Raw genomic sequence first — 11,827 nt, forward strand, 5'->3', positions numbered from 1 at the left:
GGTTACCTTTGAGCTATGTGTGTACTACCACACACTTAGTGATATTTTGCCATCCATCCCCCAAACTCCCATCCCTGTGGCTGGCTCTGCTCACCAACAACAACTGCCACGCGGCTATGCCCTCTCTCTTGCTCACCTGAATCACAGCAAATGAAAAACACCAGACCATCTAAATATTTAAATTCTACCAGATGTCACAACCACTGGGCTCGAAATCTATTGTCCAAACTCATCAGCTATTCTATGTTGGAATTTTTCCAGTGGCAGAGGCTACCACTGGGTCTAACCTGAACTACCTGAGCTACATGGTGCCCCTCTCCTCCCTGCCTGGAGGAAAAAGACTTTTCTATATCATGTTCTCCTCTTCCTCTCTGGGACCTGGAAAACTCACCTCCATATCTTTGACCAGCAATTAGCTTCAGCAGTCTTTATTCAGCCAGTCAAACAATTAGAGAAACTCCTCCTACACCTAGTGTCAGAGTTTTGTTAGATTACCTTTGACCTTTGGAGGGAGCATTGTCATCCTATGGACATTTTTTATTTGAACTATATATGTGTATCTATATACAAGCATACATGTATAATAGGTGTTTATAGACAGTTAATAGTATGATTATGGTATATGTAAAATAACATCTTTCTGATATTTTATACTCCTTCCTGAGGGACTTTCTAAGAGATAATATTTGGGATTTGGTTTCATAATCATACTCCTTATTCTTATTGTCAATATGCTCAGTCTGGAGGGTAGCCATGTAGCCTACAAATCTTAACATATTTATTATTTTGTTCCTAAAGAGAAATTTAGCAGACCTCTGGTTTAGCCCAGAAAGATTTTTGCTTCTTTTAATAATAATTACTCATAAGTATTACTCTTTCCTTTATTCCATCTTTTCCAGTCCTTATACTGAAAGAAAATTGTTAGGCAGCATAAAATTATGCACAAAATAGAAAAAAAGTGAATAAATTTTAGAAGATCAAACTGTGTTAGATTTTCCTTCAGTAGAAAGAAAATAAAACCCTAGAATGTTCCTTATGGTGTGGACCAAAGAAAGCGTTTCAGTTTCTAAAATGCTACAATGGTTTCCCAAACACCCATTGAAAATAACTACTGTGAACTAAAATTATTATTTTTAATTTTATGTTTACTTATTCACTTTATATCCTGTTCACTTCCACCTCCCAGTCACTCCCTCCCACAATCCTACCCCATCCCCCTTTCCCTTCTCCTCTGAATGGGAGAGGGGGGAAGGGAGTCCTCTGGGTATTCCCTGACCCTGACACTTCAAGTCTCTGAGAGGATATGTGCTTCTTCTCCCACTGAGGCCAAACAAAGCAGTCCAGGTAGAAGATCATATTCTAAGTACAGGGAACAACTTTTGGGATAGCTCTTGCTCCAGTTGTTCAGGACCCACATGAAGACCAAGCTGCACATCTGCTACATACATACAGGGAGGCCTAGATCCAGCCCATGTATGTTCTTTAGTTGTTGGTTCAGTCTTTGAAAGCCTCAAGGGTCCAAGTTAGTTGACTGTTAGTCTTCTTGTGGAGTTCCTTTTCCCTTCAGGGCCCGTAATCCTTCCTCATATTCTTCCATAAGAATATTAAAGTACCATTCACTGTTTTGCTGTGGGTGTCTGCATCTGTCTGAGTTAGCTGAGGGGTGGAGCCTCTCAGAGGACAGCCATGCCAGGCTCATGTCTACAAGCATAACAGAGTATCATTAATAGTGTCCAGGATTGGTACTTGCCCATGGGATGAGTCTCAAGTTGAGCTGGTTGTTGGCCATTCCCTCAGTCTCTGCTCCATCCCCTGTGCCTGCATATCTTGTAGACAGAATAAATTTAATGAGAATAAAAGGAAATAAAATGTATCATCCTATAAATTGTAAATAATTTTCTAGTAAAACACCAGTAAAATTATATAACCTGTTCCCTCTGTATGATGTTAATTGTGTGTGTGACACACACATATATAAGTGGATATACATATACACATACACACATATACATACAAGTTTCCAGGGTTTACCATTTGTTATTCAGTAACCAACTGCTGTGCTTTTACCTGGAGAAGACTATCTTTCCCACTCTCAATATTACTTGTTACCTGTAGTTCTTTGAATAGAGTTGAAACCTCCTGAGCTTTCCCCTGGCCACACAAGCATGTGGATTGGTTCATTCTTGTTCGGGTGATGTTTAGCATTACCAGGATCATTCTGTTGTTCAGTTGTCCTGTACATGTTCCCAGATGATTTAGGCTATTTATAGGCCTCGGTGACGTACCACTGAACTGTGAGAAGGTATCGTAACGCCAAGTGGCTCTTTCTGATGACAAGGAGTTTTAGCTGTAGAGGGGACCTTATTATGATCTCCTGGTTGGAGGGCAAGAACATTGCTAAGCAACTTAGAGTACGTATGTCAGCACAGCACCATTTAATTGGACTAAGACTGAAGACGTCTGATACAGACTTTTCAACTGAACATATTAACAATAAAATGGGCACCGTGGTAACAAACTTGAACACCAAGGATCTTCCTTAAACATTTTGTCAGGGTTTGATATATACATGTGAAAATCCACCATACATATTGTAATGCACGCATTCCAGATAAGAGGAAAACTCCACAGTAAGCCTCCTCAATTCAAACTATTTGAGTACATGTTTCTTTAAATTAAGATAAAGGATCTTAACTTTAAGGATCTTTAAGATAAGGATCTGACTTATTCATACAAATGGCCTTAGCTCTTCAGTTAAGTATTCAAACAAGAAAACAGGACCCAGGTGTAATTTTAAAGTTATACTGTTCCTGGAGCATTATCATTTCACCTAGATAACTGACAATCTTTCAGAAATGTGAATTGAAAAATGACACCTTCATGGCGATTTTTATTTGTCGTGGAGTATTAGAGGGACATCAGCATCTGGACACACCTTGGATCATATCCAAATGATAATATTGATCAAACTAACAAGAGTGTCTGGAAAATTAGATGGTAAAACTAAAATAGTCTGGCTGTTGGAGCCGATGTCAGGGGATAGTTTTAGCAAATGGTTTAGATGTATTTCATTAAGGTTGTGAACATTTTCACTGAAATCAAGAATCTGTTTTATAATTAATATTCCATATGTAACCATTCCCTTCCTAATTTTAGTGAATTAATGGTAATTTCTAATCTTCACAGGAGAATATAAGACGAGTTTGTTTTCCACTAAGAGTCCTATTAACAGGATCTATAAAAACAGGATTATAACCAGCCAAAAATAGTAAATGTTAATAGACAATTCTGAAACTTTTAAACGCATGCTGTGATATTAATAATCAGGGCTAACATGTTCATCATTACTTATTTATAGGTAACATTCCTAAAGAGCCAGTAAAGCATCTATTAAGATAATGTAATTCTGGTCTTTTGAAATAAATTCATCAATGTGGTAAACTGTTGGGTCAGCTATAAATTTCAAAAATATTAGGGTTTAAAGATATGCTTTAAACTGTAGAATTTATCAAGTAAATATAAGATGTGCCTAGACTCAGTCTTAAGGGTACTTTCACCACCCTTGCCAGAAGTAATATGAAGAAAGAAGTATTAGAACATTTTCTACTCAATATATTTAATCTTTCAGTTTCTTTTTTGTTTCAACTCACTCCAATCCTTCTAAGTTTTTGTTTTGTTTTGTTCTTTCATATAATGCAGTTTTCTTAAACATACCAGTACTAGATAGGTCACTCTATTAATAATAATAATAATAATAATAATAATAATAATAATAATAATAATATAAAAAGCTAGTCAAGTTAATCCCATCTCCTGTAAATCCTGCAATCCCTTTACTTCAATAAAGCTGTTATGGGTCTGTGCCCTTTAAACACCCAGGAGTTTATAGACAAAGCTTTTTTTTAAGGATTTATAAGATTCTTATAACACACATTTTCTACTTGAAAAAAAAACATTTAAATCTCAGACTGTAAGTGAAGTAGATAAATAACCATTTTAGATACAGTGTGCAAAGGTAAGTGTGTACTGTAATTCCTACAGCAGGCACCCAAAAGTAAAACAAAATAATGTCGCTAAAACTTTAGTAGACAAGTCTTTAAAAATGGGGTTTTATCAAATACTCCAAAAGTCAGAAAGTGTCAGGGAAGAAAATAGAACAACTGAAAATGGGTGAAGAAGATTGGAAAATAAAGTGATACAGAAAATCCAGTAAAGCCCAAACTGAAATTAAATAGATGTGGACCACAAACATCAACTAACAGTTTGCAGTGATCAAACTTAATTTTTTTAAAAAATAATACATAGATTTTCATGGAGATGTGTTTATAAAACAAAAGGCAATATGAAACTGGAATAAATGGAAGACTTTCTGTCCACTCGGGCAGTGACTATCAGAAGGCAGGAGCAGTGCTTCAGTCACAGACAGACCATAAAAGAGAGGGGTAGCCCTTCTATTCAGTAAGTAAAAATATGACACATGAAATAATAGGACACTACTAAAGGCTGCATACACAGGAATGCCTAACTGTAAACATTTATATTAGAAAATAAAAATGATTAAATCCAGCATCCTGACCTACATAAAAAAGCTAGAAAAAAATGAAATCCAGAATAAACAAAAGTAAATAAACAATAACTATAAATGTAGAAATAGAATCAGGAAGCTGACCGTTGTGTAAAGCTGAAAAACCAAAAGTTATTTTCTTGAAAAGGAACGCTCTAGTATATTTAATCCGAAATTTTTAAATGGAGAAAAGGTAATTGCCAACATTAACACTGAAACAATGGTAGCTGCAGATCTTGAAAAGAAGACAGGGGCATTAGAAAATGGTAGTGTGCGTTTGTATTACCACGCCATCCCTCACATGGGGTATAAAGGCACTGGATGGGAATAATTAGCTATGCTTTAAGAGTGAGGAAACTGGAGCTAACTTACAGTTAACTTTTAAAAGTTCTCATAGGCAATAACAAAAGAAAATATTTGTTTGAAACCATTTTCCATTTGACTCCAAAGCACCTGCTCTTAGATAACATGTTGTTACAATGACATGACTATATTTCAGTTTGTAAAACAACATTGGCATGAGACTTTTATATATTGTCATCTCGTATAAACCAAAGGCCAACACTGTATATTTTTGAGTAACTGAAATGTTTCCATTAAATTTTTAAATGTCATAAAGTTGCAGGAAAATGATTTGTAGCTTAACAATTCTGAAAAAAAAAGTAATTGATGAGAAAGGAAACAAAATTTAGGTAGTATAAAAATAAGCATATTCCCAGCAATGGGCAAAGAGATACTTTGTATTGTTTTTATATCAGTCAGGGGCAGAGCAGAAGACAGTCCCTTGTTCATCCTATCTTGATGCCTGGCTTGGTGACCAAAGCTGTCTCATGCCTAGGACTCATAAAAATCAAATCAAATCAAATCGAGGCAACCAAGTGTAGTGCGAGATATTTAAATTGACATTTTCTCGGGTTGACTATCTAAGCGGCAGTGACTCTGTTTAGCTCTGCCAGAGACCATATGACCCCCCCCCCCATACAGAGACACCGGCCCTGCCACCCACAAGACACAAGTGTGGGAGATGGCTCTGCCGGTCTACCATGCTGTCTCCACAATGCTTGGCTGAACCCAGACCATCCTGCCATCCACGTGGGCCTGGTAGGAATGAGACTCTAATGCTTAGACTATCCAAGGGCTTTATATATTTGGTAATGCTCAATAACAAGATGCCCACACAATCAGAGGTGTAACCCAAGACCCAACCTAGATATACCAACTACCTTTGACTGCTAGAGACAGGCGCACGCCTACTTCCATGTTCCCCTCTCTCTCTCTGGTGCTCTCTCCCCTAGCTCCTCCTCTTCCCTCTCCTCCTCCTCCTGTTCCTTTCCTTCCTCCTCCCACCTTAGCTCCTCCCAACTTGCAGGAAAAATATCCCACTACAACCAAGTATAGGAGGAGGAAGCCAGACCTCTGGATTACTGTGCTATCTACAGACGTGTCCTCCAGTTCATGGCACAGATTTGGTCCTCTAGAGGGTAGCATACAGAGAACAAAAATGACCTGGAAAAGTAGGTCACATGGCAGCTTCCGTCTTGGTGAGGTCAGCAGCCAAGATGGCTGCCATTCACATGCGGCTTCTATCTCGGTGAGGTTGATGTACAATAAAGTAACAGAAGAGGGGATTAAAAACAAACATGCAAGCTGGGCGGTGGTGGCGCACGCCTTTAATCCAGCACTTGGGAGGCAGAGGCAGGCGGATTTCTGAGTTCGAGGCCAGCCTGGTCTACAGAGTGAGTTCCAGGACAGCCCGGGCTACACAGAGAAACCCTGTCTCAAAAAACAAAACAAAACAAAACAAAAACAAACAAACAAAAAAACAAACAAACATGCAAACCCAAAACCTTGCAGACATTAAAGAAATAAAAGGCACAGGTGGGCCATAGATACTCGCTGGCCACTACAACTTGCAGCATAGATGGAGGATGTCACCCAGGGATCTGCCAGAGCATGGCCAGGTTAAAGTGGAGCCACCACAATATGTGAGTATGTGGTGGTCAAATGAGAAAAAAGAGAAGTGGAGCAGCTTGAGCATTATGAAGAGTGATGGAACTGGAACCTCAAGGGTAAAGGCCTGTTGTGAGTGGCCAGCTCCACCACCTTTGGTTGGTTAGGTTCTAGCCAGAGCTGCTGCTGAGGGCCATGTCTACAGCATGGGTCAATGTGGATTCTGTGGTTGATATTACCACTAGAGAAGATGGGGACATCCCTGGTTGGGGCAGCCGAAGGGAACCAAGTAGATGTCCAGGGGCTCTGCAGAACTGGCCCTACTCCTCACTGGCTGTGGTGCTCTGGAGAGCTGGCCCCATCTTTCACCAGAGGCAGCACCACACTTCACCTGGACAGCATAGGGGATGCTAGCCCTGTGGGTGAGCTGTCCCCAGAGCAAGAGTGTGGAAGAGCTGAACACACACACACAGAGAGAGAGAGAGAGAGAGAGAAAGAGAGAGAGAGAGAGAGAGAGAGAGAGAAACACACACAGACACACACGCACACTCACACTTATCTGCCCTAGGGTAGCATGGGTACAGAGGTGATCCCCCCTCCCCTTTCTACCTACCTCTAGCAGTCAGATAAAGTTGTTCACAGGATCCTGAGCTCCTGAGACCCATACCTGTGCCTCACCAGTTGCAGCACTAGGGAGGGCAGGCCCTGTACTCACTGAGACAGCACCTCAGAGCTGACCCTGGTGCAGAAAGGGGCCAGGGCAGGGGAGGAAGTAGGGGGAAGGGTGAACCAACCCTAAGGGCCGCAGAAGAGCTGGCTGTCCTCTTGTCAGCCTTGAGGTAGCATGGGTGTTTGGGTGATGCCCTTCACACCACTCACAACCTACAGCAAAGATTGGCCCCAGGGTCATGAGACTGCATGAGCTGTCCCTGTAACTCCGGCTCCAGCATTAGGAGATTGGGCCCTGCAACCTTGTCTGGGCAACACAGTGGTAGTTCTAGCCCTGGTCAGGGAGGAGCAAGGGAGCCAGACAAAAGAGAAAGCAAGAGAGAGCTGGCCCTGCCACTCCTCTGGGGTGAGTTGACATGGGGTGTGAGGATATATACACTCCCTCACCCCCTCTTCTCCACCTGCAGTAGCCAGGAGAATGGGTCCTGCTCCTCATCTGGGCAGTACAATGGAGCTGGCCTTGATGGGGAAGGCACAGGGGAGGCAGCCCCCAGGGTATGAGAGCAGGAGAGCTAGACCAGGATGCAGCACTCGGGAAAATAGGCTCCATACCTTGACTGGGCAGCACACTGGAGCTGCCTCTGGAGGCCTGGGTACTGGTGAGCTAGCCCTAAGGGCATGAGAACATTGCCTCCTGCCAATGGTGACCTTGGGTGGCCTAGCCCGAGCAGTTCTGAAGAGCTCTCACTCACTGGTGGTGGAAATAAGGAAGAGAAGGTAGATGACCTGCTCATCTACCAACCATGTACAGATCCTGACCTTTGAATTGGCCCACACCAAAATCTACATCATCTGTGAACTGTTGGGACATGTGAAAAGGCCAGCGTTGTTATTCCAAAGCTGCAGGATCCCCATAATACAGGGAAATAACAGGATAACCAGGAGGACTCTGGATAAGGGTCCAATATTGATGGTATCACAGAAGCCAGATATCTCGAAGCAGACCAATGACTCATTATTAAATGAACATGTGCAAGTGAAGATGTGTGGACAGAGGTGAATACTGTGGAACACACTGTGACACACTACAGTTTCCAAGATGAGATCTTTGGTGGTGGTGGTGGTGGTGGTGGTGGTGGTGGTGGTGGTGGCGGTGGTGGTAGTGGTGGTGGTGGTGATTTCAGGGTGTGTGTGTGTGTGTGTGTGTGTGTGTGTGTGTGTTATTTGGGAGTGGCACTGCAAGAACACAGGGCAGACATTAAAGGAAGTAGAAGTGAATGGGACTGGTGTGAATGATGTGAAAGTCACAAATAATCAATAAAAGGTTTAAAAAATGAACCTAATATAAAATGTGACACAACCATATAACATAGCTATTGCAATACATTCTGAATTTTCTGGGTCAGAAGACAAGTTCTATACCCATTAATATTAATCATGTTACATGCTATATTTACACACAAAAGTAGCCTAAATGGATTTGATGTTGATGAAATAAAATTATTAAGTGATTCACACTGAAAATGAAGTTAAATTAAATTTTCTAAAGTATCAGACATAATTCAAGAAATATCAAGTTCCAATCTTTAGTAAAGTTCTTTGTGATGAAGGATCAATGTTATACATTTCCATGAAGACCATATTGTATCTCTACCTTATATCAAGATGATTAGTCCAAATTAAAGATAATGCAGATATTAAAACACTCAAAACAAAAATTTCTCTTTCTTTCTTTTTTTCCTTTCTTTTCTTTTTCTGGGGGCTTTGGGGTATTAGGGATTCAACTTAGGCCCTATATGAAGCAAGCACTCTACAAGTAAGCTACAGCCACAATTTTAAGGACTTCTATTCACGTTAGAAAATTCATTTCCGTGCTTATGGGTAAGCAGTTGGAACATGAAGATCAGTAAGCTCTCTCTCTTTCTCTGGATTTCAAAACAAAAAAAAGGTCAGAGTGGCAGTTGTGTAGCAGTTTGACAAGGTCCCTGGTCACATTAGAAAAGGAAGGCAACAGACTCTAAGAAGAAATTCTCCATAAGGAGTTCCAGGGACAATACAAGAGCATGTTAGGAAACACTGCCCATAAAGCACATCTTAAAGTGGAATGATTTAGGATGACTAATGGATATCATTAGTTGCCTTTAGTTTTACTGAGATTCTTCCACAGTAAAGTATTGACATTAGAATATTAGGAAAGAAATTCTGCAGGCAGGACTTTGGGTAAACTAGAGATGTAAAATTTTGAATATGTTTGAGCAGTCCTGCATTCTAAAATGAAATATAATGAAAGACCCAGGCAATTCTGAAAAGAACACCATCAAAATAATACAATTTACTTAGAGTTGACCTGGATTCTGAAGTATTTATTCAAATGCAGAAAAAGCTTGGGATAACCACATAGAGAAGGATATAAATAGTGCACAGTGTACTGACATCAAGTCAGCCTATAGGCTAAAAACACAAGGGAAAGTGATCACAGAATCACATATAAACATAGCTGATACCAATAATATAAAGATAAAATTATACCTCACGTTGTTTGAAAAGGAATGGTACCCATACCAATAACAGTGCAAAATCCAGAGTGGCAAAATCAGAGTTAACCACTGAATTAATATATATGTATGCTACATGTATATATTATATATAATATTATAAGAATGATATGTGAAACTTGATACAAGGCTTAAAGGAACAATGAGAATTAAAGGGCTAATTTTTATTTCAATAACTGAAAAGAGAAAAAAGACTGAGTAGTATGAGTTATATGTGTACATCTTCATAGTAGAGGCAATTTTGATATTCCTAAAGTAGTATTTTGAGAAGTAGGCTATTATATAGCATTATGGGATTAGTCAACCAAAGGTCTCATAATATGTGAGAATGAGAGTTCCTGACAACCAAGCAGACTATGTGAAACATCTCAGTATAAGCTCTTTTATACTACGTGAACTTGGAGTATGCTCATTCTGTTGTGTTAGAAACTAAACAATTTAAAATAAAATGAGCAATACTTCACATATAATGATATATATCCTTGACTAATAATATACATTGAACATTTTGTCATTGATACAAGAAAAAAGAGATGATGTAAAACTAAGATTCAAATCTCTTAGAGATAAACCAGACTATATACATAGATAGAAAATAATCTTTATATTTCATTATCAAAATAAAATAATTGTATTTTCTAAATATTCAGTAAGCAATCCTCTTGTGTAAGTTAGAAGCTATGTAAAAATCAATATTCAAGCAATTACAATGTTCAGCCACCACTGAAAGTATCCATATAATCAATAACTAGAATACTTTAACAAAATTCTTCAAAGCATATTAATTTAGTTTCCTGTTTGTTTTCTAGTAACTTTTTGCGTTTGTGTGTGGGTCTTTGCAAATGCTTACTGTAGTACACGTATGTCACAACAGTGTGTGTGTGGAGGTCAGAGGACATATTAGAAATCAGTTCTTGTCTTCCAACTTGTTTAGAGGCAGGGTTTCTCTGGTTGCCTCTGTTAACTGAATGCATTTCTATCAGTATTCTCTGTACTCCCGGTTGGCTGGCCTACAATTTTTCTGGCCAGTTTTTCTGCCCCACTTCCAATGTATTCTAGAAATACTGAGATTGCAGGTTCACACCATAGAGTAACTTCTTACATGGGTTCTAGGCATCAAACTCAGATTGACAGGCTTGTACAGAAATTATTTTACTTGCCTTTATGTTCACTTTCTAAAGAAGTAGAAAATACCTTTGACAATAAACTTATGTGGAGGAAAGTCTTATTTAGACCTATGGTTTCAGTCGCTTGGTATTCTGTGAAGTCACATCCAACACCATAATGGGAGCACACAGCAAAGACAGTCCACTTAACTCCTGACAACCTAGAAACAAAAAGAAAGAAACAAAAGGCCAGGACGCTAAATGTCCTATGAGGTTGGACTCCCCCACTGACCTACTTTTTATTTATGAGTCTCCACTTCCCAAAGAACATAACACCTTGTAACTTCGCCACATGATATCCAAGTATTCAACACATGAGCCTTCAGGGTACTTTCAGATCCAAACTGTACCATATAAAAATGTTTAAATACACTTCTGTACTGAAAATATAGATAAATAATGAAAAATACTGTCATTTTCTTCAACATCTTCAAGAAAATTACTGAACCTTTCACAATGCTTCAGATAAAAGTTACCAGACACAAATTAAGATAATAGGGAATATGTCTCCATTCAAGATAGTATAAGATTAATAAAGGCTTTCTCTATATTTATTGTCTCTCTTCCTCTATACCATATAAAATTAGAAACTCCTTCAAGATAGTTTTAGAAATGTTATGCATCAAACCATAGAATGTTGTGCGTGCCTCCCGTGTCCCCTTTTCACCTGTGGAAGAGAAACACGAGAGGCAGAATTCGGGTATCACCACAGCGAGGCTTTAATCTGTATCAGCAAACGTGAAAGACCGCGGAAAGGCCAAACACAGGAAGAGGCACAGCTTAAATACAACCTAGAGTGACGTGTTCACTTCTGATTGGCTGTTCACTCATTACCCATAATACGCCCTGGGTTGGGCAGTGACTTTTGGCGCGCTTTTGCCTTTTTGCACCTGCGTAGTTAATTATTTACTTGTGGAGGACAT

The 11,827-nt window shown here is 39.5% G+C and overlaps 1 pseudogene; it reads left to right on the forward strand.

The window, feature by feature from the left end:
• Nucleotides 1–5,275: 5,275 nt before the first annotated feature.
• On the forward strand, nucleotides 5,276–5,411 carry LOC117719419 (small nucleolar RNA SNORA48; annotated as a pseudogene).
• Nucleotides 5,412–11,827: the final 6,416 nt, after the last annotated feature.

Source organism: Arvicanthis niloticus, chromosome 13, assembly GCF_011762505.2.
Source record: "Arvicanthis niloticus isolate mArvNil1 chromosome 13, mArvNil1.pat.X, whole genome shotgun sequence".
NCBI classification, from domain to species: Eukaryota; Metazoa; Chordata; class Mammalia; order Rodentia; family Muridae; genus Arvicanthis; species Arvicanthis niloticus.